We start from the raw sequence: 24,973 nt of genomic DNA, 5'->3' as shown, positions 1-24,973 counted from the left end.
AATGTTCATTAGCCACTTCTGCCAGATGTTTTCAAGGATTCTGTGAAATACCTGTTGTTCTAGATCAGGCTCTCTGAACACAGCAAACAACCATCATTCCCTTGAAATTGTATCTAAAGCCATACTTCAGATGGTAAAATACAGTATTTTTTGAAATGTTGACTTTTGTGCTGCTGATGGAAGGTGAGATACCAAAATTAAACACCTAACAGTTGCTGGTGATGTCTCATTTCAGCTGAATTACATTATTAGGGAAATCTTCAGTCACATCCTTTTCTGCACGGCACTTTCTTACTTGTTCTTTTACCTGCACATAAACGGTAGAAACTAAATAAGCTGAAGACTTGCTGCTGCTGAAAGGAGTGTGTGCTCCTTTCGTGCTGCGCGTGCTGGGCCCAGTGCTCACTGACCACATGATCAGCAAGCCATGATCGGGCAAGGGGCAATGGCTTTAAGCTGGAAGAGGGCAGGTTTAGATGAGCTGTTCGGAAGAAATCCTTTCCCGTGAGGGCGGCGAGGCGCTGGAACACGTTGCCCAGGGCAGCTGTGGGTGCCCCGACCCTGGCAGGGCTCAGGGCCAGGCTGGACGGGGCTGGGAGCCACCGGGGCTGGGGGGAGGGGTCCCTGCCCGTGGCGGGGGGGCTGGGACTGGGTGATCTTTAAGGTCCCTCCCAGCCCAACCCAGTCTAGGACTCTACGATTCTAAACCAGTCCTAATCTCCTCACCCAGCAGCAGATGTCCCTTTGGTTCACCGTTGTTCTGTGACAGTTGATTTGGGTCATTTTGTACTCAGGTGCCACAGTCAACTCCAGATACGTAGGAGGAGCACGTGGCTGGGAGAGGGAGGGGGATAAGACAGAAGTGGGAAAGGAGAGAAAGGTGGCAGACTGGTTTGTAGGTTTTAGCACTTAACAGAAAGCTTCCAGATATTTGCAAGTGTTTCTTACTTGCATTTGTTGTACCACATAGCTGGAGTAGCATATAAGTAGAAAGAGCTGTGCAAAATTATCAGTGTTCCTCTGGCATCTTCCCTGCTTCCTTCCCTAAAGGCGTGAGAGCAGGTTTGCTTTGTGTCTTCCATGGAGGGCAGTGAACTGAAGCTACGTGCTCGTACTTACTCGGAGGCAACTTGGTGTGGGGCTGCAGAGTATTACTACTGAGAGAACTAGGGGTTGAGACATAACGTCTTTAAAGACATACACAGCGTACGGCGTGACTGTGTTCTCCAATGGGATTCCAAGAAATTTCAACTCACTTTGTCACATCATCTTTGTGGTATGTCTTGTATTTTTCTTTCAAATACTTAGAAATCTTCATTAAATTATCTGTATTAGGAAATTTACAGTTAAGAAACTGTTGGTGGAGTGTTCCAAGACATAATAGTGAGTTTGTTTTGATCACCTGCCTTCATCTGATTGCCCTAGTGAGGATTCTGATCTTGACAGTTCTCTTTGCTACCATCTCATCATTTAGATTTCTTTGAATGTACATTTTGGCAATACTTGGATTGCCAGTAAATTCTATGACATTGCAGTGTTTAAAAGTTAAATGTATGTGTGAAGTATTTTTTTAATGATGATTACTGGTGTATATGACAATAAAAGGGTTTTTTTATGTTAAGCTTTGAAGAGAAAATGCTTTTAATTAACAAATAGTTGGACGAAATAGAAACCAGTGAATTCTGCCTTTAGTTGGAGAGAAAACAAGAAACTACACATGCACTCACACACACACATGAAATGTAGGAACTACTCTGCTGTGCTAAATCAGTGTCCCTTATTCAGAGGAGTAACTTTGTTTCTGTAATTAGAAATGAAGTACTGCATCTCGGAAACTTCACCTCTAATGCTGCTAAATTCATGTCCTTGTTAGGAGAGAAGGTGGACTGATTCACAATTTATACTCAGCGAACTCTCCACTGCCAGGGAGATACGTGAGGCTGGAATTCCAGATTGTAGAAGAATCCGTTCCCTGGGTGGGCTGGTTAACTCACAGCCTGCGCTAGCTGTTGGTAAATAGCAGGTCATCTTTAATTTGAACCAGCTCCTGCAAACGATCTTGTTTATATGGGGAAAGGGAAGGGGATCACACGTCTTCAAACTACACGGGCACATTCATTCCTAATGCGCAATAACAACAACCAACTCTGAAAAACAAGGGAGAATAGATGTGTGCAAACTTCATCGGGTTTGGGTGGGTTTTAGGCAATTCACTGCTCCTTTTGCACTAATATTACTATTTTTAGTTAAAAATCAACATTTTTTGAGTGTGGAGTTATTTGAATGGATCAGGTAGAATTGACCTTCATTTCTTACCCATGTAAACAATGAGTAAATGTATAGCCCAAAATATCAAGAGAAATGCATGACATCTAACATTTTAATCTGCTGTAGTTCTTTATTTCATTTATGGCCTATCAGTTTTTTGAAACAGCGGATTCATTACCCTCTGTAGCAGGCTCAGGTTAACATTTTATGCTTCTTTTCTTGATTAAATTAAACTCTAACCCTGAAAATAGGGATGATTGAGTCAGTGGTTGCTATGGAAATGTTAATTTGATACATAAAGCTGTAATTGCATGTTTGTTTCCCCCTGATTTGCAGCTTCTCCTAAACCTCTCACCATTGGTAACTGCTGCCTTTTGCAAGGCATCCAGAAGGATGGTGAGTGTCCCGTAACCTGCTTCAGGCAAAACGAGCTAGATAAGCTTAATAATTTAAATGGGTGATCCAAGCTAACTTGTCTGAATTTTTGCCTGAATGATAAGATAGTGCTTGTATGAGGTATCTGCTGGCTCGGTAGCGGAGGTGGCAGCACCCTGGCAGAAAGGCAGCTGGCAACTTCAGGTGGTTAAGTTGTCTTCTCGCTCATCTTAACTTTGTACGAGATATACATCTGCTTGCTTAGTGGTTTTGGGACAAGAGCTACACTTACATCTTACAGCAAACTTAGTAGCAGGCTTTCGTACCTAGCTAAAACACGTTTTATGGTGGTTTAACCCAGACTACGTTCTTAGCAATGCTTGTTTTAACCATTGATTAGCCACTGTTCATCGGAGGTGAGGGGGTGGGACAAGGAATATTTCAGGTTTTGAGAAGAACTGCCCTTCTGAGAACTGCAGATTTTCATTTTGGCAATTGGGACAGTAGGAGGTGCAATTCAGGAAGACGATCTCTAGCTGAATGGTTCATACTGATTTTGGCTTACCACAAATTGCTAATCTCCTTCCTGGTCATCATCAGATGAATGGTTTTTCTTTTTTTTCACTTTAAGGAAGGAGAACTACAGTTTTCCATTTGAGGTTTTACTGCACAATGGAAGATTCTTGCCTCTTCTACCTCAGAAATGAATGAAGCAAGTTCAGGTACTTATCTATTCACTGACTGCGTGTCCAATCCATATACATACAATTTTCTAAAAATAGAGATAATGTTCTTCTGAAAAAATCAGCTGATATAATTAGAAAACACACTGGTGTCTCCCTACATCTAACTCCCTCAACTCTTCAAGTCTTAAATAACAGCAGCGTACTTCAAAGTTAAATAAAAGTTGAGATCAAATCCAAGTTGAGTTCGGAGTTTAATTAGATGTATACCAGTCTGACCATCTCAGAAAGATAGATCAGGCTGGCAAAAAAAGTAGTAAGATGGCTATCTCTAAAGGTGCTCAGAGGAAAGCATAGCCTGTGGAATATGGGGGGGGGGAAGTGCGTTTTTTAATACAGTATACAGGCATTTGCAAGAAGCCGTCTATTTTAAAAGTTATAGCTGAGCTTGAGTTTTGTCATTCTTGCTGAAATGTGTCTGGAGGATTATGTGCTGATCTGGAGGAACGGAGAGGTTCAAGAGGGGGTGTGTTTTCTGGGAGAGAGGCCAAAGGTGGCTTGTAGCAGGGCAGTAGGCCTGTTCCCTGTGTTGTGTTTGAAACAAAATACCAAATCAAGTAGGCTTAAATCAAACATGCTGTATTTTAAACATATCTATGTGAGGAACTGGAAGAAAAAATGCGGTTGTAGAAGTTTGTAGGTGTGGAAAAGAACGCAGCAAAGAACTTCTTTTGGTGCCCTGAATACCAGGGATGAGGTTAGGTCTGGGGGAAAGGTCCCTTGCGTTGGGAACCAAGACTACATCTTCGTGCCGAGGACAGGACAGGGACATTCTGAACCACTTATTTTCACTGCAAGAGGAAGCCACCTGGTTGCAAGGAACCCGACCTTTATGGAAGGTTCTCCTATCAAGATTTTCTCTTGCTTCTTAACTGTTGAGATAAAATCCAAAGCATTCTTTTTTTGGTTGTGTATATAAACTGCTCCATCCATAGTCGGGGTTTAAGATACATTATCTACGTTGTGATGACTAGCATAAAATCTGTGCCTAGCCTACTGCAGAGCAGTGCTCTCCGTGCAACTCCAAATAAGCAGGAGTGCCAAGTAAGAGGATGCAGTTCGTTGCTGGACAATTAATCAGGAGTCTCATATTAACTGGGATGTGTCCTTCAGGAAGAACTTCACAGCACCTTTGTCTTGTGAGGCTGTTTGGTTAATTGGCATGATTATTTCTTAATTGCAGCCTTAACTGACACTGCTTTTGCATTTAATCAGATTGATAATGTTGATAATGATTCAAAACCCTAGAGCTAATCCATATTGGAATAATTTTACAGTCCCAGAAAATGAAGACTCTAATTCTGTTTTGTAACATTAAATAACACTGTTTATATTCTTTAAAAGTAATGTGTGTGATGTAGCCTTGGAGGCTGGCAGTTTTCAACTGTTATTCCTTTTGAGTATGAAAATTGGAGCTCTAAGACAGCACCTCAGTAAAATACTTCACCAGCTCTTTCAAAGCTGATGGCTTCCAACTGGAAACTTAAGTAAGTTTGTGATAAGGAAGAGTCGATAGAGACATTGTGAGCAGTCTGTACAGGTGCCGTAAGGTGTTTGCTGTAAAACTACAGTCATCATGAGAACTGTCAAAATGCAATGGAGTTGTTAAAACACTTGTCCTACTTTTACTTTACCATAATGGTCATCTTCCTTGACATGTATATTTAGAATTATCAAATCCAATGCAAAACTGAGCAACAGTCCCAACCAGGTGTCCCGAGACCCTCTGTGTAGCTCAGGATGGAGTTTAAAGGAGCTACTACTCATAAATGTGTCCACAAAGTTTAGACTGTCATTTCATAAAAGCTAATTCTGCCTGTAATGCTAAAGCATTTACCTGCTGGCATATAATTTTGGCCTGGAAAGGCAAATTTTTATGTAAATTATTAGTCATGAACCAAACCAGACAAAGGTTCACAAGGGGCACGTATTGGGAAGCAGGGAAACCGGTGACGGGGAGTTACTGAAGATGATCATCTATGTTGTGTATCACTTTTTTGGTGCAAGTCTGAGGCGGGCACTGCTGAAGCATGCCTTGAACCCAAAGTGTTACGTGGAATGGGTAGTCTGGGGAGGAGTGCTTGGGATGATAAATGGCCTGTCAGCGCAGAAGCCTGGACAGCCCGTTAACTCTCCCTGGAAGTGTGCCATGTGGTCAGTCGTCACGAGTTTCTCCTTTGGCAGAATGAAGTTCTTTTCCCTGCTGGGAGAAATCATTTTTTCTGTGGAACTCCAAAACGTGGATTTTGGCCAGACTTCATGAGACGAGGCTGACACTGACAGTGCCGCCGGCTCCTTCAAAGAGTTCGGTGAGTGAGTTACCTGTCTCTGCGCTGGAATGGAAGCTGTGAAGGCAAAATACACACGCTCACACACGAGTACGGTTGTTGTCATTCCTAGCTATATGTGGAAGTGCTGAGTAATGTAGCAGAGTGCTGAACTCTTTTATTCCCTTTAAAGACTTCAGTGGTATCATTTGGCACAGTAAAGCTGTCTTAAAGCTCCTTGTCAGGTAGCCATCCAGAGATACTATTTTGCACTCACTGATAATCTGATAGCCAGCTCTGAAAGGTGGAAAAAAGAATTGTAATACACTTTTGAAAATTATAAGGTACTACATATATTGGGGAAAAAATAGAGGTATAAGAAGCTTTGATATGCCTTTCCTTAGAGAACTCCAATATTGTCTGTATTGGGTGGAGGTTATGCAGCTGTTTTTATCCTAATGTTAACGTATTAAGTTAGAGGAATCTTTCCACTTAATTGAGCAAACACAGGAGAGTATTTATGTAACTGAAGATCTGCAACTGCCAGTAGACTTAATTAGGAGAGGAATGATTAGGCAAATAGTAGCGTCCAAATAGTCCCAATAGAAAAATGTATTGTAAACCCAATAGAAATCTCACTAATGTTGTCATTGGTGATGAGCTGTGCCTTTTGCAGTACCGTAAAGGGAGGGAAATGTGGAAGGATCTCAGTGGGCTGTCAGCTTGGGTATGAAGCAGAAACAATATCAAGGTTTTAAGCTGTCTAGTCTCATTATTGTCACTTAGTCATGGCTGCAGCTCCGCTATCTGCTTAAAAGCCTTCCTTGATTGAATGAGCCACTTTATGGCAAAATAGGTACAAAAGAGAAAATTTCAGGTTAGTACTTGTTATAGAATTGTTGCTTCACGCATCAGAAACAAATTGCCTCCTACGCCGAGCAGATAACCAACTTAAAAATGAGACCAGTTAAGCTTATTTCAAATACTTTTGCTTGAATTCAACAGCTTACTGGTTCAAAGAATGGAAAAGTTAATGAGCATATTATCTAGACTTTCCATTGTAATTGTACTCATACAGTGGATAAAAAGACAAGTTAATTAATGTGACGTCATATTTATAGCGGCTGTCCTAGGAAGTAGTCGCTTTGGTTCCTGGTCTGTCATACAGCCAGCGAGGGAAAATACCTTAGACATGGTTCTCTGGGGTAAGCTGAGGGTGGGTGCTGTAACAGAGAAGATGATCTCCCTATTTTTCCCCCGTTTTGTCATCTGATAATCTTTTCAGCTCTGTTACAAATTACTGTATTGCCTTTCTCTTTACAATACTGTACAATACTGAGTGCATTTTTCAAGGTCGTTTCTTAGGTGCACTGGAATGTTATACATCGCTACAAAACCCTGTACTGTGAGAATATCTTATCAAAACCTATCAGTAAAACCAAAGCATTTCACAGATTTCAGAGACTCCAACTTGGGAAAGAGGTAAGTGTTCCTCAGAAATAACCTCCTCCTTGTTGTCCATCCGAGGCATGGAGAGGTTCAGGGGGCTGCTTGAGGGTCACAAATACCATCTGGAGCAATGCTAGTCATATGAATTGTCTCACATGACCCTAGTTTCTAACCAGATTGGAATAATGGCCTTCATTCCTCTACCAGTGAGCTACAAGGCCACCCTGATTTGAACTGTTAACAGGATTTTGTTTGGGTTTTTGACCAAAAAAGACGTTTATTTTATTTTTAGCAATGGGTAAATTGATCCACATCAAAGTGTTTGAGGCTGACAGCTCTGGAAAACTGATGTTTCTCTTGGTCATAGTTAAAGTTTACAGTAACAGTTGTGAGCATTTTGTATTTATCTATTCTACTTCCTCTATTAGCTACAGTTGCTGATGTTTTTAACTAACTTTTTTTAATTAATTAACTTTTAATTAACTACTTTCCTGTTATGGTAGCAGCTGTGGATAAATATCACTTAAGCTGGCCTCTTTCTTATGTGCGGGTTTTTTAAATGTGACTATAAAATATTAATTCTGGATTCCTGGGGCTGTGTTCAGGCATACGTATCTCTTCCTTAGTGGAGACAGCCAGCCATCCAAGTGAGATTTTTGTGACTGTTACTGTATACAGTGTGTATGAAAAGAGGGTGCAGAGAAAAGATGGGAATAGTTGTCTTTGAACATGGCCTAGATGAGAAGGCAATGCTCCGTACTTTACAGTCCAGTCCAGGATACCTGAAAATGTGGGATTCTGATTTCTTATAATACTCTGAATTTGATGCCAATTATTAACTAATCATTTGTGGTGTTAATGGCAAAATATTTCTTTTGATGCTTTCTAAACACAGACCTTTTGTATCCTGCCCAGAATTCCTAGGAGGGTGTACGGAAGAGCTGTGCCATGGGTGAGCAGCAAGACTGGTGCCTCTGGAAGGAGCTGGAGGCACTGCACATCCCAGAGCAGCAGTGTGACACATGCAGCACGTGCAGCAGTTACATCCAATACGTCTGGGGAGCACTGAACACCTGCAGTGGGGACACGGCAATGGTGACAGACGTGCAGCAGCTCCGATGCATATAAAAAATCCTAGTCGCTGTGCAAACACTGTGCAGTTAAAGAAGGGTGGCTTCTCTCCAGTGTTCTTGAACAAAGCACGTGATGGCGTTGTGCTGTGCAAGCATGACTAAGGCCAGTACTTTCAGAACTGACGAGACTTATTGGCGTGAAGGATCTCTTTGCAGTCAGCATACATTGAACACAGACTTTGCATCATTTTCTTTATGTGCAAGCGAGACAGAGCTGGACAGAGCTGTACTGCTGAACCCTTCAGGGCTGTTTAGATCCTAGAAATCTGGGAGAAACAGAGAATAAACCTTAAGCCCATCCAGAGAAGCAAGCAGAAAACTTTTTCTTTGTGTGCTTTTTTTTCTTCTCACCAGAAAGAAAACACTTCCTGAAGCATTCAAACAGTAGCCCAACTAAATTTTAATACTTTTTTTTCCAGGAAATTTTTTTTCTGATATCCAGAAGTGTTTTTTCAAAGTAGAATCCAGGCTAATGCAAGGACAGGAACTGTGGATTTTGAATAATGGGGTAATTGAAATAATCTGGGACACAATGGGAGTCTGATTCAGACATAAGTAATTGAAAGTTAGTGCTGGAGAGCACTTCCCTGTGCTTCAGGAAAGTTAAACAGCCAGGTGAAGCATAGGTCTGAACAAGCGTTAACTCCTCTGCGGTGTGTCAGCTGATGAGCATCCTCCCTCCAGACCTCCTGGCTGTGTGTCCTGCCTTGCCCTTTTCACCACTAAATCAGAGAAGAATAATCCAGTGTAATTTGTTAAGCCATTTTTCTGTAAATCTCTCGTGCATTGGCTATAATTCTATCATAAATTCACAGAAGGAAAAAAAAAAAAAAAGAAACAAAGAAAAAACAAACCAAAAAACCCAAACAAACAACCCAGTGAGAGGCTGATGGCTGAAAAATCCAGAAGGGAAGTGGAGTGAAGATGAGAATGTGGAAAGCATGGAGGTTACTTCAGGAGGAGACTGTGAATGAAGGTGTTCAAAGGGCAACCTTAGTCAGCAGTAATAGGAGTTATTTATAAAAAAAACCCACCCTACCAAACATTAACAGATCTAGTCACATTCACGTGAGGGCAGAAGCAGGGAGTCAGGAGGTTAACTGGTGTGCACCCCTTGGCTCTTCTTACATTTTGCATGTAAACCAGTGCATCTTGGCAGGAAGCCTACTGTTAGGATTTTAATTCAGCTGTGCCAGCAAGAGCAGCCGTTTCCATACCCTGGTGCTGTTCATCCCAGTTTCAAGGCTCATAACCCTACTTACGTAAATGAGCTTCATCGGGTTCATGCTGTCGGCGGTTAGACGTGGAGGCCCTGCTTCTTGGGCAACTGTTGTGCTGAAGGGACTCTTCAAAAAGTGTTGTCTTTCTGTATCTCATGAAATGTAATCTCGGAAGCATGGTTTCAGCAAACTCAGGGCTGCTACGCTGCACACTGGCTCCCCTGCCCACGATTTACAGCACAGACAATTCATTCACGATTTACACAAGTCAAATTACTAATCAAAACCATAATGACTTAAAAACGGAGCAGTGCCTGAGGTGGCTGGAGGAGTGCTGGCTCGCTGCTGTGCAGTGCTTCCTGCCCGGGCATGACACCAAGGGGCATCGGCTGTCAGCGGGTGCTGGGGAGCTGGGGGGCTGCTGGGGGGGCACCTCCAAGGCAGCCAGGCTAGCACAGGACGCTTACACTATAGCTTGTACTAACTCTTAATTCAAAAATTGTTGAAAGTCAAATCTCCTCCTAGTTCTGAGTATGAGCCAATTTTTTTTCTATGCGAACTTAATCGTTTCTCGCTCGTGTTTAGAGTAGATTGAGTTGAAGTTGTACTTTAACGTAAGTTAAAGTACTGATGATGCTTTTTCCCCTCCTCCTTTCTCTTTTTCCCAGTAGTAAAGGCTTGAGGCTGTCGGTCAGCAAGGGGACAGAGCTGCAGGCTCACGGGGAAGCAAGCTGCTCGCCCTTTCCACGCCTCGGCTGTGCGGGGTCATAGTGCCTCGCTGCGTCCCGTGTTTTCTCATCTCAGTGTAGCGCCTCTTGAAACTCTTCAGAATAACATCCAACAGATTGGGAAACACTAATCCAGTAAATAAAAACCAGGTCACACCTCAAAATCATGTGCAAATTCAATGCAAGCTGCTTTCTAAAGTAAGAGGCTGTGATAGTCTGTTATTTGTGTAATAGAGGTGTTTCCCTAAGTAAGAATGGATTCTAACCTGACATTGAGTTATAATACGTGCAGTCACCACCGAGCAGGCGTGTATTTTCTCTGTGTGGCTGGCATTTGCAGATGAACAAAACCTGCACCAGGGAAACGTTGCCATCAGTACCCTAAAGCTTTTACTTCTCTGCATTCAGCAACGGGCGTCACGCAGACCTAAAACTGGAGAAGTGCTTGGAACAGTTTTTGTTCCACTCTCTCCTCCTCTTTCTCAGAAAATGCAAACGGTTAGGCATTGAAGGTATGTTTTGGAGAGGCTGCATTTTGATGCGTGAAACCTTTAGCTTGTCTTGGGTTTTTCCACTTTATTTATGAAGGCAAGGCAGAGCAGTAGTTTAAAGATAAACAGGATTAGAGACTGTCTACCCCAAAAACTGATTTGCAGAGATCTCTTCTGTAATTCTGACTAGTATTACTACATACTAGATAGGCTATCAAAAACTGGCATGAACAGAAGTTTGCTAATCTAACAGATTTTATTATAAATTAAGAAAAATTAAGAAAAAAATATTATGCAAGGATTTTTGTTTAAAGCAGTTTTTCAGAGGAGCATAGTGTTTGCTCAGCATGTTTACTGAGCCACCGAAAGCAGTTAAATATAGATACCTAACTCTTCTTTGCATAGATACCTAATTCTTTTTTCCTTTCCTCTTATAATACTTTACAATTAAGCTCTTACTTTTGTCAGTTTTTCTATTTCTTGAATATGGGAGCAACAGTATCACATGATGAAAAATATGCCAAAGGAGAAACGGAGGGGTTGGGAATGCAATGGAAGTATGGATTTATTTTTAAAAAGAGGAAAAAAAAAAATTGGCAGAAGTTATTGCACGTTCTTTGAGCACCGAGTACTCTGCACGTGTGTTTGTTTCCGCAGCCTTCAGGAGCCTGCCCGGCCGGGGCTGCCAGGGCGAAGGCTGTGCGGGGTCTCACCCCCCCCTGCACCCCGATCCCCTGCAGGAGCCCAGAGAGTTTCGGAGGGCGAAATGCAGAAGGTGGAAAGCTGCAGGCGGACAGGGACAGGCTCGGCCCTGACACGTGTAGGCACAGCTCCTGCTGGCTTGGCCAGGAGCTGCCTTCCAGTCAAAGCTGAACGAGGTCCAAAGTGTGGTGTAAGGCTGCGGCAGCGCTAGTGCAGACCTGCCGCGGGTAAGGTTAGGCTGCAAGACCGTGCTGAAGCTTTTCTGTCCTAGAAAACTGGGAGAAAGTGGGTTCTAGTTAAGTGGCCTTAGAATAGTTCTTTATTTTTGACAATTGTTGGATGTTTATAGCGCTTCTTGTATGAAATAGCTGGGGTGTTAAATCACAAAACAGTAGAACAAAGGGGGGGCGTAAATTTAAACTGGTTAAAAGAAAGTGCTTTCCTTGTCCCAGTAAGAGAGTGTAGGGGCAGGCTGTATCAGTTGGTCTGATCGGGGATTAGACAAATGTGTGATGACAGATCCATAAACGAACGGGAATGGTTAGCATGGGGGGAGTATGCTAACTCATGATGCAGGATTGTGACAGAAATGTTGAAAATAATTCGCTCAACAACCAGGCATAAGCCTACTGGAAAAGAGGTTTCGATGATCTTTCTGTTTAAAATGATGAATTTTAGCTGGAATTATGATATGCACTGCATTTCTTCCAGAAGATGAGATTGTAGTGGTACCACTGTAATGTGATAGGAAAATGTCATCTGATTTCTTGCCTGCCCCCGCCACCTCCCAAGGCTTGTCAAAGCATTATAAAAACGTTTTCATTTATAGTGTGTATTGATAAGGAGTGCCAGAGAGTACTTGTGATCTCATTTTTTTCTGCTTTTCTTCACATTTGGAAGCAAGTATTTTTTATTTGTTTACAAACTGCTGAGTTTAGTTCCACGTTGTTACATAAAAATTGGTAAATCTGACTTGACACCTACATTCAGTTAACCACAGGAAGTTTTTCACTCGGCAAACATTGCAACATTTGAAATATTCCTTCCTTCTTGGTATTGAACCAAAATTTTCTCGCATTAAATCTACTTTCAGTTACATTTTCTTTAAAGGCATCTTGTTGGCAGCTGTTACATTAAGAAGAGAAAACATTCAATTCACTGCAATTGATCTATAGTAATATCGATTTACAAACCAAATAACTTTCGGTTAGAGTGAAGCAATCTCAGTTATACAAGACAACCTTTCCAGGTGCAAGATGTTTTCAAGTACAAATCACCTGTAATTTTACAAGACAAAGAGTAGATTTTTAGATAATAGATTTTTAGATGGTATCAGTGACTCCTATAGAGAAACTGGTTAGAAAGTCTGCAAGAGGGGACGCAACCCTTGCAATAATTCTGCCTGGATCACAGTGCTGGTCAGTGTGAGAAAGAGGTGGTTAGGCTAGAAGTCTTCAGTTCAGAAGAAAGGCAACTAGGGATGTGACAGAGGTTACAAAACCGTTAGCGAGGTTAGAGAAAGACTAACGCTTCAGCACCTTCTAACACAAGAACTTCAGACACATGGCATGAGCCTGACAGAGTCAGGACATGGACTTGATGAGATACGTGGTGGAGTTGTGAAGCTCATTTCCAAAGGCTGTTACAGTGAGAGTGAAGTGAGTGCTTCATGGAATAGAAATATGCTGAGGACTGCAAAGTGTACGGAGCCACATCTGACTCAGGAGGTTCCCTGAGATGAAAATAGTCACAGTTTGGAAGAGCATTTGGAGAACGTGTTGTATATTTGTAATTTGTGCCTTGCCCTTCCTCTTCCTTACCGTTTCATATGGCAATGTCAAAGACAGTATGCTAGTCTAGCTTTTGGTCTGACTTGATTGAACTAATCTCAGTTGTCTAAGTTATGTCCTGATTTGGTAAATAAGAAAGGATGTGACCTTGAAGTAGATTCTTAGAATGACTTTTTTTATTATTATTATTTTGGGGGTGGGGTGGGGTGGCTGCCATGCAAAAAAGACTGCTGGACATTTGAAGCAAAGAAAACAGAGTAAGGCTTCAAGTAGGTGTCACATAGCTGGGTTGTAACCATCTGTCTTTGTGCTTCTACTGACAGATTCCATGATCAAGGACATGGGCCCTGTGGACAGGCAGAGGATAACTGCGTTTGCCCAGCAGGCACACAGCAGAATTTGTCACTCGTCTGGTGAACAGACTTCAGTCATGGGCTTAAGTCACTTTGTAGAAGTGACTCTGCTCCGTCCAGGTCTGTATCGAGAATCCCGTGGAAAGAAATCGTATAAATGCAGGAGGCAAAGAATTTTCTCTCCCATCCTTCCCCAAATGGGAAGCGGGCTCACTGCTCCAGGAATGGCACAAGAGGGATTAGAAAGGGCATGGAAGCAGGTCTGGATTTGGAAGCAGCACCGCTTTGAATGGTTGCTGCTTTTTGGGCTAATTAGGGACAGCAACTGACTGACATAGTTCATTTGTGGAAAGAAAAGGGGTTGAGCAAGGTAATTAGGAAATGCTGGCCTAGGCAGGTCTCTGCGATAGCAGCAAAGAGGAAAAACTACTTTGCCCTTCACTTGGCAGCCGACAGCACTGCTGCACTGACGCAGCTGTTAAGGATAAATGACTATTACATTTTTTTACCACTAACTTGACTCTTCCAAGAAACCTGGAAAAAGCAAAATTAGCACATTACCATGATATTTTGGGGCCTCCTACTCTATTGAAGCAAAGATTATTGACTCAGTTTCCATCTGGACTGGACTCTCAAGTGGAGTGCGTAGGGATACTGGTAGGACAGTACTTCTGCAGTACGTCCCTGTTTGAAACTTTTTACCTGACTGAGATGCTTGGGCATGCCAAAAAAAGGCTTTTTTTTTTTTTTTTTTTTTCCTTGGCAGAAGTTGCTGGCCTATGTTTAAAAGAACTATTCTGGAGCTTGGAATTTTAATTATTTTGAATCAAGTTTCGGTTAAATTATTGCTATTAAATAAAGTATTCGTTTTCTGGAAAAGACATTAACTGGCTGGGAATAATCCTGCTAGACAGTCTATTTACTTCAGTCTAAATCTGTTGCTGCTAGGCTTTGGCTTTTTTTTCCTAATACTAGGAGGAGGGGTACATAAATCAAAATTTTATTCTGAACTAATTGCCTTGTTCTGAATCGCATAAAACGTTTGATCTTTTTCATTATAATATTTCATGACAGAAGGATCATTAATATTGGAGATAATCTGAAATGCAAAAGTATTTGTTGCACTGTAGATGGAAGCTTCTCTTTGCACACGATTTTACTTTCCTTGTTTCACAGCTAAAACTAGTATGTTGTAGACTGGATATGATGTAGCAGCAATATGGCCACAAGTGATGCTACGTTGCACCCCATTTGACTGAAGAAATAGAGAATTAAGGTAGCTTCAGCCCCATCATCTCTAATAAATGTTATTTATATCTGTTCTTTGAATTTCCACAGGCCTTTTCACTTCACACTAGCTCTGTTTGCTTCTCGGGATGGAAAGTCTGTCTGAATTAGGTGCAGTCCCCTGAAACCACAGGCTCCCCTGTAGGAGAAACTGTCAAGGAGGATTCCCCAGGACTTGCACTTTCTGTTTAATTCCTACAGGCCACAAAAATCTCCATTACCTTGAAACAACACATAACCATTTGTACAAAAGAACCGAATTACCAAAGTCTGCAGTGTGTGACAGGAAGGGCACCACCACGTCTCCACTCCTTCAGGAGTTTATGGTGCAATACATTATGATTTTTTTTCACTAAAGAAACACTAAAGTTTATAGCAGTATTTCTAGCCCTACCCAGAATGTGAAATGAGTGGAGTTCCCAGAATCCTATTAGAATTTGTATCCAGGTTCTGGATGTCTCTCCCTATTTTTCCAAAAATATCTCTTAATTTCTTAAACACAATGTTCTTAACTGAGTTGAGAAGATTATTCAATATAATCCTTTTCTTATGGTCTTTCAGGCACTACAAAGTTACTTGCTTTAGGGCTGGATGACTGGTGAGGCTAAGGTGTGGTTTGCAGTTGGGATTCTTTCATTTTTTATTTTCCTTCTTGAGAATCTGCCTAGGTTTCTTATGCAAAAGTTTTATTTTTCATTTTTACTGTAGATACTGAGCCTCAGTAAATTTTTTTTTTTTCAGAGGCTGCATAGAGAGGTAGAATACAGTATAATCATCTCATGCACGTTAGCGTAACTACATGCATGTGAAAAGTGACGGGGGAAGTGCAAAGGGAAAGAGAAAGGAGCTGACTTGAAGGTGGTAGGAATTGGTAAATCGGTCAAAGCAGCACTGTACACGTAAGCATTCTGCTTGTAAATTAATGCTGCTCTAGCTTATATTTATTTTGGTATGTGTGTGAAAACAACTCAAAGATCAGAAAGTTACAGAAGTAGTTCAATAAATGACTAAGATACCGTGTTGGATATTGAAGGAAAATTGCCTCCTCTCCTAAAATGTCAACTGTAGGGTGATATGAAATTACTACAGTCTTTACAAAACTGCATATAAGTTTTCAAGATAAGTTTGTGGGGTTTGTTTTTTTGGTTTGGGTTTCTTTTTTTTTCTGTGTGGTGAAAACAGGATATCCTGATCCAGCAGAAATGAAACAGGCCAAATGTGAATTTTATTAGCCACCAGGTTTTGTCTTGAAAAGAATACAAGGGCTAAGAAAAATTAACCAGAGACATCTGCATTTAATTGAAATTTATGACAGCAAAATGGTCTCTTATATTACAGCAGATAGTTAAAAATAAATTCCTTTTTATCACCCTATGTTTGAATTGAACGTGCTCAGAGCCATTACAAATGCATTCTTGGAAATGAGGGGTGACTGGGTGACAGTTTTCTTGTAATCATGGCTAATTTTTTTTCTAGTGAATGTGATTAAAAGACTTCCAGGTATTGTGCAGCATCACCTGTTCCTCAACAAAAAGCAGCACTTCTGCCTTGCTGGAGATTTCAAACAATTATGCAGCCATACAAACTGCTTATCTACGAGCTCAACAGAATGCGCTGAAATTTTAATAATGCATAATAAAAGGAAAATTCTGCCCCCTTCATAATATTACCAAGCTATTTGTCTCCAGGTAAGTTTACCAAACCCTAAGTCATCCTGTGCACAGACTGGCCATAAAAATAAATTACACAAGTTACAACAGAACCCTTCGTGTTGTGTCAGCGTAGCCTCTCTGTAGCTTAGGCCTTAGCCTTCCCTCCCATTTGCCTTGGACTTCCAAGTAGTTTGTATATATTTTGTAAGTGACTTCCAACTGTACTCCTAAGAAAAACTGAGTGATTTGATGATTTGACATATCAAGGTTCTTTAATAAGTTTTGTTTAAATTTCTAAAGCTCATCTGTATGAGAAGTGTGGCTATAAAAGAAAACTATTCTGCTGAAGTTGTTTAAAAACAAAAAAAAAGGTGGAAATATTTCTAAAAATGTTGCTGCTTTTACAAGCATACTTTACATACACTTAATGTTTAATCACGTCCATACAACAGTTATGGTGTGACTCAGCACAGGTGTATGTTTCCTGACTGATAATACTTGTCATCTACCTGCCCTACAGACGCTGGGTGTTCAATGTGCCACTGTAATACAACATGAGAGAGTACAACAACAATCAAACAAATAACTTATCAAAGCAAAATTTAGGTTCTAAGGATTCAAAACATGAAATCGACTGGGCCCAAAGATACCCTTGATCAGTTCAAGAATTATTCCTGTAGTTCTGCGATCTGCTTCAAAACCTGTATGTACGAATCAGATTTGAGACCGTGGCACAAGAAATACTTAGAAGCAGATGATACACATATAAAAATTGCCATTGTAAAGTTTGAGAAGATGAGCAAGTTTGCTGGCCAGTGGGTTGATCGGTGATCTTCTGAAATAAGAGCTTTTAGTTTCTTTTCCCAGCTTTGATGTGCACTAACTTTGTTATGTTTTGAATTTCAGCTTTGTAAAGTGCTTTCAACTTAATAGTAAGGTGTTATTTGTGGTTGCATCCATTACAAGGCGGGTACTTTCCAAACACTTAAGAAATTCATAATTCAAGTGATAAAGGAAGGAAACAGAAAAAATTATGATTAAGCCAGATCTAAGTAACACAAATAACACACCAAGGGAAGGTCTTTAAGGAAAATGGGGCTTGCTGACGAGACATGGGTGACTCCATAAGCTTGCAGTGAGAAAGTGAGTATGAGAGCATGGAGATGAAGGGCAATACACAAGGATTCCTCACTGAAAGTGTTGGTGTCAGCTTGGCTTCATGTGTGGCCAAACACATCTACGTTTCAGCTCTGTACTGGCTCAAAGGAGAAAGAGGGAATCCCATCTGTGTCATCTTTCTTTCCCTCCTTCCATGGCTGACGAGCAGACCCTAGCAGTGCCTAGTGCTCTTGTCCAGGACAGGGCACTGTAGTCTGAACTGGCGGTGGGTGCTGCAAGAAGCCAATGGAGAAGGACGCCCTGGGAGGAGGGGGAACGCTAGGTGCCGTAATGGACACCTAGGGCTTCAACACGAATGGATCGCTCATGGCAAATCCCTCTGTCTAGTGGTGAGAACAAAGGGATCACTTTCCAAATGCAAGGATTCTCTGTAATTCTGTCAGGCAGCATGTGACCTGTAATTATGTCCCTATGATGTTCTATTAATTTACACTCCTGCTTTATTTTGCTTGTGTTCAAGCAGATCCATATTATGATGCAAATTTACCAGCAGAATGAAGGCCAAGCTTCAAGTAAGTGTTTATGAGTTTTTGCCATACCTGTTCAAATTGCAAGTTGGGGGGGGGGGGGGGGGGGGGGGGAGGAGGAATCATGCATTCAAACCATTATTAATTTTACGTGTTACTACAGATCTAGATTCATTAATAAAATACAAGCTTCCTGAAGACCAAACCTTTGCAGTTTTTCTGGGTGCAAAGTTAGGTTTCATTTACCTGCGTGAGAAGTTTACCCCTGTACCTCTCTTCTAGAGTAGCTTCCCACTGAATACAGTTCCCAGCGTAAGCATGGTTCCGATACAAACCTGCTGCTGCCAGTACGAGCTATGTTGCATCTAACACATTGACTATTGCTTCAAGTTTCTAAGTATAGACCATATGGCTATTTCCAAATAAAATAAACATGATGTTGGTCTTACTGTGTTCAGCAGCTTTGTTTCTTAGGAAAGGTGAAGAAAATGGTGTCTTTGGACTTATATTTCATATGACTGCAACTGAGGTACTTGAAATCTCAAGACTTTTTGGCATTAAAATATGGTTTCCTTTGTAAGGATAACGACTAACTCCCGGCTCTGTCTGTAATTGCAAAGGGCATCACCTGCAAATCAACATCGCATCTCACATTTGTTCTTCTGACATAGGAGCACGGGTGTAACTGTTGACAGGCACACACTAGAGAGGTAGCCGCTCTCCCAACTCTACAAACTTCATACACCACGTCTTTACGTGGTGGACAGCACCAGGCACGTGACAGTCCTCAGGGAGCTGAAGGGAAAAGGAGGCATACTGAAAAAGGGTTCAGACAACCCTGCCTCTCCAAGGGTGCCGCAGTTATGGTGTGACTGGGGCTAGGAGGGCAGGAAAGGCCTTGGATGAGACTTAGGTTCACCTGGAGCCGTGTGCTGCCTCCAGCAGTGCTGCCAGGAGACACCACCAGCCAGCAGCCGCTTCCCCAGGCCCCGCTCGACGCTGCCTCCCCCAGCGAGGCTGCCCCTGCTCACTGTGCACGGAGGTGTCATCACTGATACGTCTAGTCCTGCTTCAGACCAGCTGATACAATTTGCCCCTATGTTCTCCTGTGGCAACAAGTTCCAGGAATGCCTTACCTGTGGTGTAAAGTAACTTTTAACTGTTTCACCTCCTCGTAGCTTGAATTGCTGCCTCCTAGCTCCCGATTTAGGGGTGAGTTTCATGTTTACCTTACCTGCCTCTTCCATAGGAGGTATAAACCCAGGTATCGAACAGAAACTTTAAGTCTAGCCGTGTCTGGAGAACCCGGTTCAGCTGGTAGGCATCTGCATTTTCCGGTGTGCAGAGGCCCTTTAAGTCTCTTTCTAGACATTTCTCCCTCTCCCGTAGTTGGTAAAATAGGAATAACCCCCCACTGTCATAAACACAAGGCAGCCTTGGAAACGCTGCGATGGCAGCAGCACAGGGCCCCGCCGGGGGGCACGGCCGGGGCACCGGGGCCTCCCCCGGCCCCCCCGCAGCTGCCGGTGCGGTGTGCCCGCTGCTGCTGTGCCCCAGCTTCTTTCCCCCGCTCAGAACCACCGCGGCCGCACCCCCCCGCCGTGTCGGTGGATAAAGGGCCGTTTCTTCCCGGCTTGGCTTCCCTCCGCGGGAACTGAACGACTTTTCCGTTGGAAACTACAAACCGGGGCGGGAGCCAGCAACGCGTGAAACTTCGCCGCGATGGTCTTGGACGCGAGCCAGGCGGGCAGCCGCGGTGGCCAGCCATCCCCCGCCTCGGGCCACGGCCTGCCCCCCCCCCCCCCCCCCCCGATCTCGCCGGCGTCCCCAGGGGGCAGCGGTCGCCCGCCCCCGAACAAAGCGCGGTCCGCTCCCAGCTCGCCTTAAAAGTTCCATTTTATTTGCAAGGGAGGTGCGGAGGGTGCCCCGCTGTTTGCACACACACACACATTTATAAAATTAGCCAACCCCCCCTGCCAAAAACGCAAAGGGGCGGCTGAGAAATAAATAAACCTCTCCCGCCCCCCACCCCCCCCGAGGCGGAAGGGCTCCGCGCCGCGCTCCTGCCCCCGCGGCCGCTCGCCAGAGCCGGAGCGGCGCGTCCGGGCGGGCGGGCGCCCGCGGGGGCTCAGGCGATCCTGCTGCAGAACTCGTCGAAGTCCCTCTCCATGAAAAGCTCGCTCTCGATCACATCGTCCTCGGAGGGGAAGTACTGCTGGCTCTCCTCCTGCGCGGGCCCCGCGGCCACCCCGCCCCCGGCAGCGCGCAGGGCGGGTGGCGAGCGGGCGGCGGGGCCGGCCTCCCCGGCGCACTCCATCAGCGCCCCGCGGGCGTTCTCCAGCACCCCCAGGTACGAGTCCATGTCCAGCGGGTCCATCTCGCAGTCCGACCCGCCGCTCTCGGTGCCCACCGAGTCCGAGCGCAGGTGCATGAGCTGGTACTTCTCCCGCATGAGGAACTGGTTGGTGTTGCGGGGCGCCCGCATGCCCGGTGCCCGCCGGCCCAGGACGTTGACGGGCCGCAGGGAGAGCAGCACCCGCGGCCGCGCGGGCCGGTGGCAGCGGCGGAAGGCGCGGCAGTGCTGCTGCTGCGAGTGCTGGTAGTGGCTGTGCGTGCGGCTGCCCAGCAGCTTCCGTGAGACGCCGGGGTGCCTCCCGCGCCGCCCGGGGGGCCAGCGCGACCGGCTGCCGCCCCGCCGGGGCTCGCCGCCCTTCAGCGGCGGCGGGGGAAGCGCCTCCCGGCAACCCCTCGCCGCGGGCGGGCTCCCAGGCGGGCCGCCGCGCTCCGCCGCCGCACACCATCAGCTCCGCGCGTCGCAGCATCGCGGCCCGTCGATCTCACATGCTCCTCGCCGCCGGGAGAGCTGCCGGGACACCCCCGCCGAACACGTCCAGCGCCGTCACCGCCCCGGTGCGCCTTCTCTCCCTTTCCCCTGGGCTGAGCGGCCGGTCCCCCAAGAGCCCTGCAGCGTCCCCGCTCGCGGGGGCCTCCCCGGGCGCCTCTACCTTTTCACGATCCGCTCTGTTTTTTTCTTGAGCGGAGCCCGTTTACAGCGCATAGCCTGGCTGAAGGGCTGCGGGCTGGGGGGCAGCTTGACCGGCTCCAAGCCGCCGCCTCGGAAAGATGGTCTCGCCTACTCGCCGGCTGGCCGCTGCCGGGCTGTCAGCGCTGCGCCAGGGGACGGCGGGCCCGGGCAAGGCCCACGCGGGGAGCGAGAGGGGAGGGTGGGGGGAAGGCGCGCGCACTACACACCACCGATACCACCCGCCGCCCCACGCCGACTGACGGCGCGCGCCTACACGCCCCTCCTACTTATAGAGCCCGGCGCAGCCCAAGTGTCGCGGCCTCGCGGGGGGGAGCACAGCCACTCCTGAGCGCGCCTGTCCTCGCCAAACCTCGCCCGCCGTGCCCGCTGGGCCTGGCCGCCCTGCGCCACCACCAGCCGCGCCGGGCCGCGCGCTCGTGTCTCCCGGGTTAATCCCGGGATCGTTCCCCCCGCCCGGCGCATCTTGGTTTGGCTCGGCGCTGCGGGAGCGTTATTTTGTTCACCCCGTATTCAGGAAGGCGGTTTGCGCTCAGCTCCTCGCGCAAGCGCCGCTGCGCTCCTCTACGTTGCAGTGGCACTACGCAAACTGCTTAAGCCGCCCGAGAGGCGCTGAAGATGGGGGGCGTAATGGCTCCGGGGGGAGCCGGAGCCCAGCGGCGGCGCGGGGGAGCCGGCAGCGCTCTGGGGCCCGTGCCCAGGCGCTGGAAGGCCGTGGCGCACAGTGCCAGCGTCTGCCGCCCCCCTTCTCCCGTAACTCCTGGCCGGGGCCGGCACCACCCCCGGGGAACGGGGATCTTCCCGCTCCTAGCCCACAAAATGGTGCCCGTGCGGGAGCGAAGAGTGACCGCGTGTTCCCCCCCTCAGCGCGGAGGGAGGGGAGGCCTCCACCGCCGTGAAGGCGAAAAGGGGCCCGGCCGGCCGCCTCACGCCGCGGGGGCGGGGAGGGAGACCCGCACCGGTGGGGCCTGTCTCCGGGCCGCCCCGCTACCGGGGGCGCTGCCTGGCTCACTCGGCGACCATAGCCGGCAGCAGGCCGGGGGGGCGGGCGGGGCGGCGGGCGCGGATCCGCCCCCGGCAGCCGCTGCCATGGAGGCGCGGGGCGGGCGGCGCTGGGGCCCGGCCGAGGCCCGGGGGGCGGGGGGCGGAGGGGCGAGCTGGCGGTTAGCTGGGGGGGGAGGGGAGCCCCCTTTTCAAGCTTTCTGGGGTTTTGTTTCTTCCCTGTAAGCTTTCCAGATGAATCGGTGCTTCTCCAACAGTATTTTGTGAAAAATTAGAGCAGAGACATTCATTCTTAGTTTGGGGACTGTCCCAGTTACTTATGCTGGACCTTGATCCCTCTGCTACAAATTTCCCTGGATTTTCAAATCCGGGGTTTTTTTTGGCTCTGTGGGTAACTGCTGGGCTACTACATCTGACGGCGACTTCCCTAATTTCTGATCAGTTCGTTTATGAAAAATGAGCTCTGTGTTGTGGCCCAAATGGTTTCAATTAAAGGCCACGCATGGCTAAGGACAGTAGACTTTCATGCAGATACCAGTTCATTTTTATTTACTAGTGAAGGGCAAAGAAGTACAAAATACAGAGTGAGAAACAAGGCAAAAATGTGGTTGTGTGGTAACTGCAGAGTCAACATCAAATTGTCAACATTTGTATTTCATTGCTTAAGAATACATATTTTTAAGCAATTGTTTTCAATTCAATTCAGAAATTATATGGTATTCCATTTTAAAGTCAACTGTCCTTATCACCTGTATGTTTTACAAACTAAAGTGCAAAACTGAAGGAGTTGCACTGGAGGAAGCACAAGTTTTAGTTGTTTAAAAAAAATGCAACCTCTGTAATCTGAGGGAATATGAAAGCAGGGGGAGGCTTCAGTGCTTTCAGATTTGATAAAGTGTATGTTTATAAAGAAATAGCTCATGAAGTACTCTGAACCTGTTTGGGATTTTTTCTAAGCTTACACTAATTGAGGGAAAAAAGTTCAAACTAAATTAATAGAAACCACTTTAAATTAAAATCAAAGCTTTCTGACAATAATATTCATCTGTCTACCTAGCAAAGAAAGCTTTCTGGGTGTCGAAAAGATCCATACTGGTAAGATGAGTAAAATCTCTGAATGAGTTATTTTCTGCATTTTATTTCTCTCTTACCTACCCATCTTGAATCTTGAGTCACACTTGCTAGATTTTCTTTAAAAAAGAAAACAGAAAACATAAGATAAAATGCTCAGTTGAAGGCACACTGCCTCAGGTGGTGGAACCCAAGTCCTCCTCCTTTTGGTTCTGAGTTGTCACGGGCTTTTTCGTAGCTTTTAGTTGCATTAGAAAATAATATGGATTAAACATATATCTACCACTTCAAACTTCCCTCCTGGGTACAGAGGATCCCAGATCCACACAGGTAGGAATCTCTACATTGTGTTTATCCTGGAGACTCTCCTGGCAAGCACATATACTCAGTCTCTCCGGGTCCTGTTTATCCTAGCCTCACTTCACATTTTCTGTGTTGTTTCTCTGAGCCTGATGCAGATTGAGTTCCCTTTTTAGCTACTCTAATGTACAAAATTATGTCTAGAAAATAGTCTTGTGCTTCTTTGTGCCAGTGAGAACTCTGTTTACTATCAGACACTTCAAATCTGGATGTGTTCCTCATCTGCGGACTGAAACACTGCCCTGTGCAGACCAGTGAGTTGATCTTGTATCTAGTCCTGAGAATGAGAATCAAAAGCTAGCTTTTATTGATTACCTACACTTGTATTAGTACAGAAGTTTTAAGAATTGAAAACTTTTACGTGGCGGCAGCTGAACTGTTTGGGCCATTACTGATCTGAACGTCACTTCCCACGATCTGTTTTGGTTAGGGGTTCAGGTGTGCAGATGCACAGTCTAGAAAGAGTATGTGTCTCCCTTTGTCCCCTCCCTGGACTCTCTCCCATTTTTCACTGTCAGAAGCCTTTCCACAGCTGTTTTCAGCACTTGCTATAGGTGGAAGGAAATGTTTTGTAATTCCAGAATGCTATGGTTGTCAGCCAGTAATAATATTTTTTCAGATTCTTAACTTTCCTTTGACATATGGGAACCCGTCTACAAGTATTTTTTTCTAGTTAGAATGCAGCATTAGAGGAGGGGACTTCTCCTGTATTTAGTCTTAGGAATTGCTATCTCAACCTATTTAAGAGTATTCCTTTAATGGAGGCCGGGTCAGCTTTCTCAAATGTGTGTGGTAAGTCTCTCCAGATGCACTTAGTATCCAGTTATTGGAGGAAGCCCAGCAGAGCTCTAACTCAGGATTTTGCTCTAAGCAGAGCGTTTAGGCTCAGGGCTCACTGCTGGAGCCTGTCTTGACCTCAAAGCAGAAGTTTATTTTACCCCGAGGATTTAAAAGGTTTTTCTTTTTTGGGTCTGTGAGGGGAAATCCTGTGGCTGAGGGACAGTATTTTCACTTTCTCTGTTCCAAACCCAGAAACGCCACAGCGCATCACCTCTGTGGGCCTCCAAATGGAGTTTTCCCTCAGCGGACCGCCGCCCGAGCCGACTGCGCTGCGCTCCCTCCGCACAAACGCAGTCATGGCAGCCACTGGACATTTTAAAAAGCCATTTTAGTTTGTGAAAGAAACGTAAGGCATTAAAACCAGAGAAGGATTCAGTCCTCCTCAGTAAAGGGCGGGCGGCGGCTGCAGCCCCCTCACCGCCCCGCCCGCGGGGAGGCCCCGCCCCCAGCTTCCCCGGCCAATGAGAAGGCGCAGGGCGGGAGGGCGGGCAGTTTCCCGGTCTGCCCCGCGCCGCTGGGACCTGGCGTTTCCCGGAGAGCGCCGTGCCCAATG

At 45.5% G+C, this 24,973-nt stretch overlaps 1 long non-coding RNA gene across 3 annotated transcripts in view; it reads left to right on the top strand.

The window, feature by feature from the left end:
• The window catches only part of LOC114013177 (uncharacterized), a 28,793-nt gene extending 10,244 nt beyond the window's left edge, over positions 1–18,549 (top strand). Inside the window, exons 2-7 of one of the 3 annotated variants that reach the window (XR_003556079.2) lie at positions 3,275–3,365; positions 5,571–5,695; positions 7,007–7,135; positions 8,018–13,639; positions 16,283–18,149; positions 18,268–18,549. This is a non-coding gene — a long non-coding RNA (uncharacterized LOC114013177). Of the gene's footprint in view, positions 1–3,274; positions 3,366–5,570; positions 5,696–7,006; positions 7,136–8,017; positions 18,150–18,267 lie in introns of all 3 variants that reach the window. The other 2 variants (XR_003556078.2, XR_003556076.2) reach the window with 2 other exon arrangements.
• Positions 18,550–24,973: the final 6,424 nt, after the last annotated feature.

Source organism: Falco peregrinus, chromosome 5 (genome assembly GCF_023634155.1).
Source record: "Falco peregrinus isolate bFalPer1 chromosome 5, bFalPer1.pri, whole genome shotgun sequence".
Lineage (NCBI taxonomy): Eukaryota > Metazoa > Chordata > Aves > Falconiformes > Falconidae > Falco > Falco peregrinus.
This window is presented reverse-complemented; position numbering and strand designations above follow the sequence as displayed.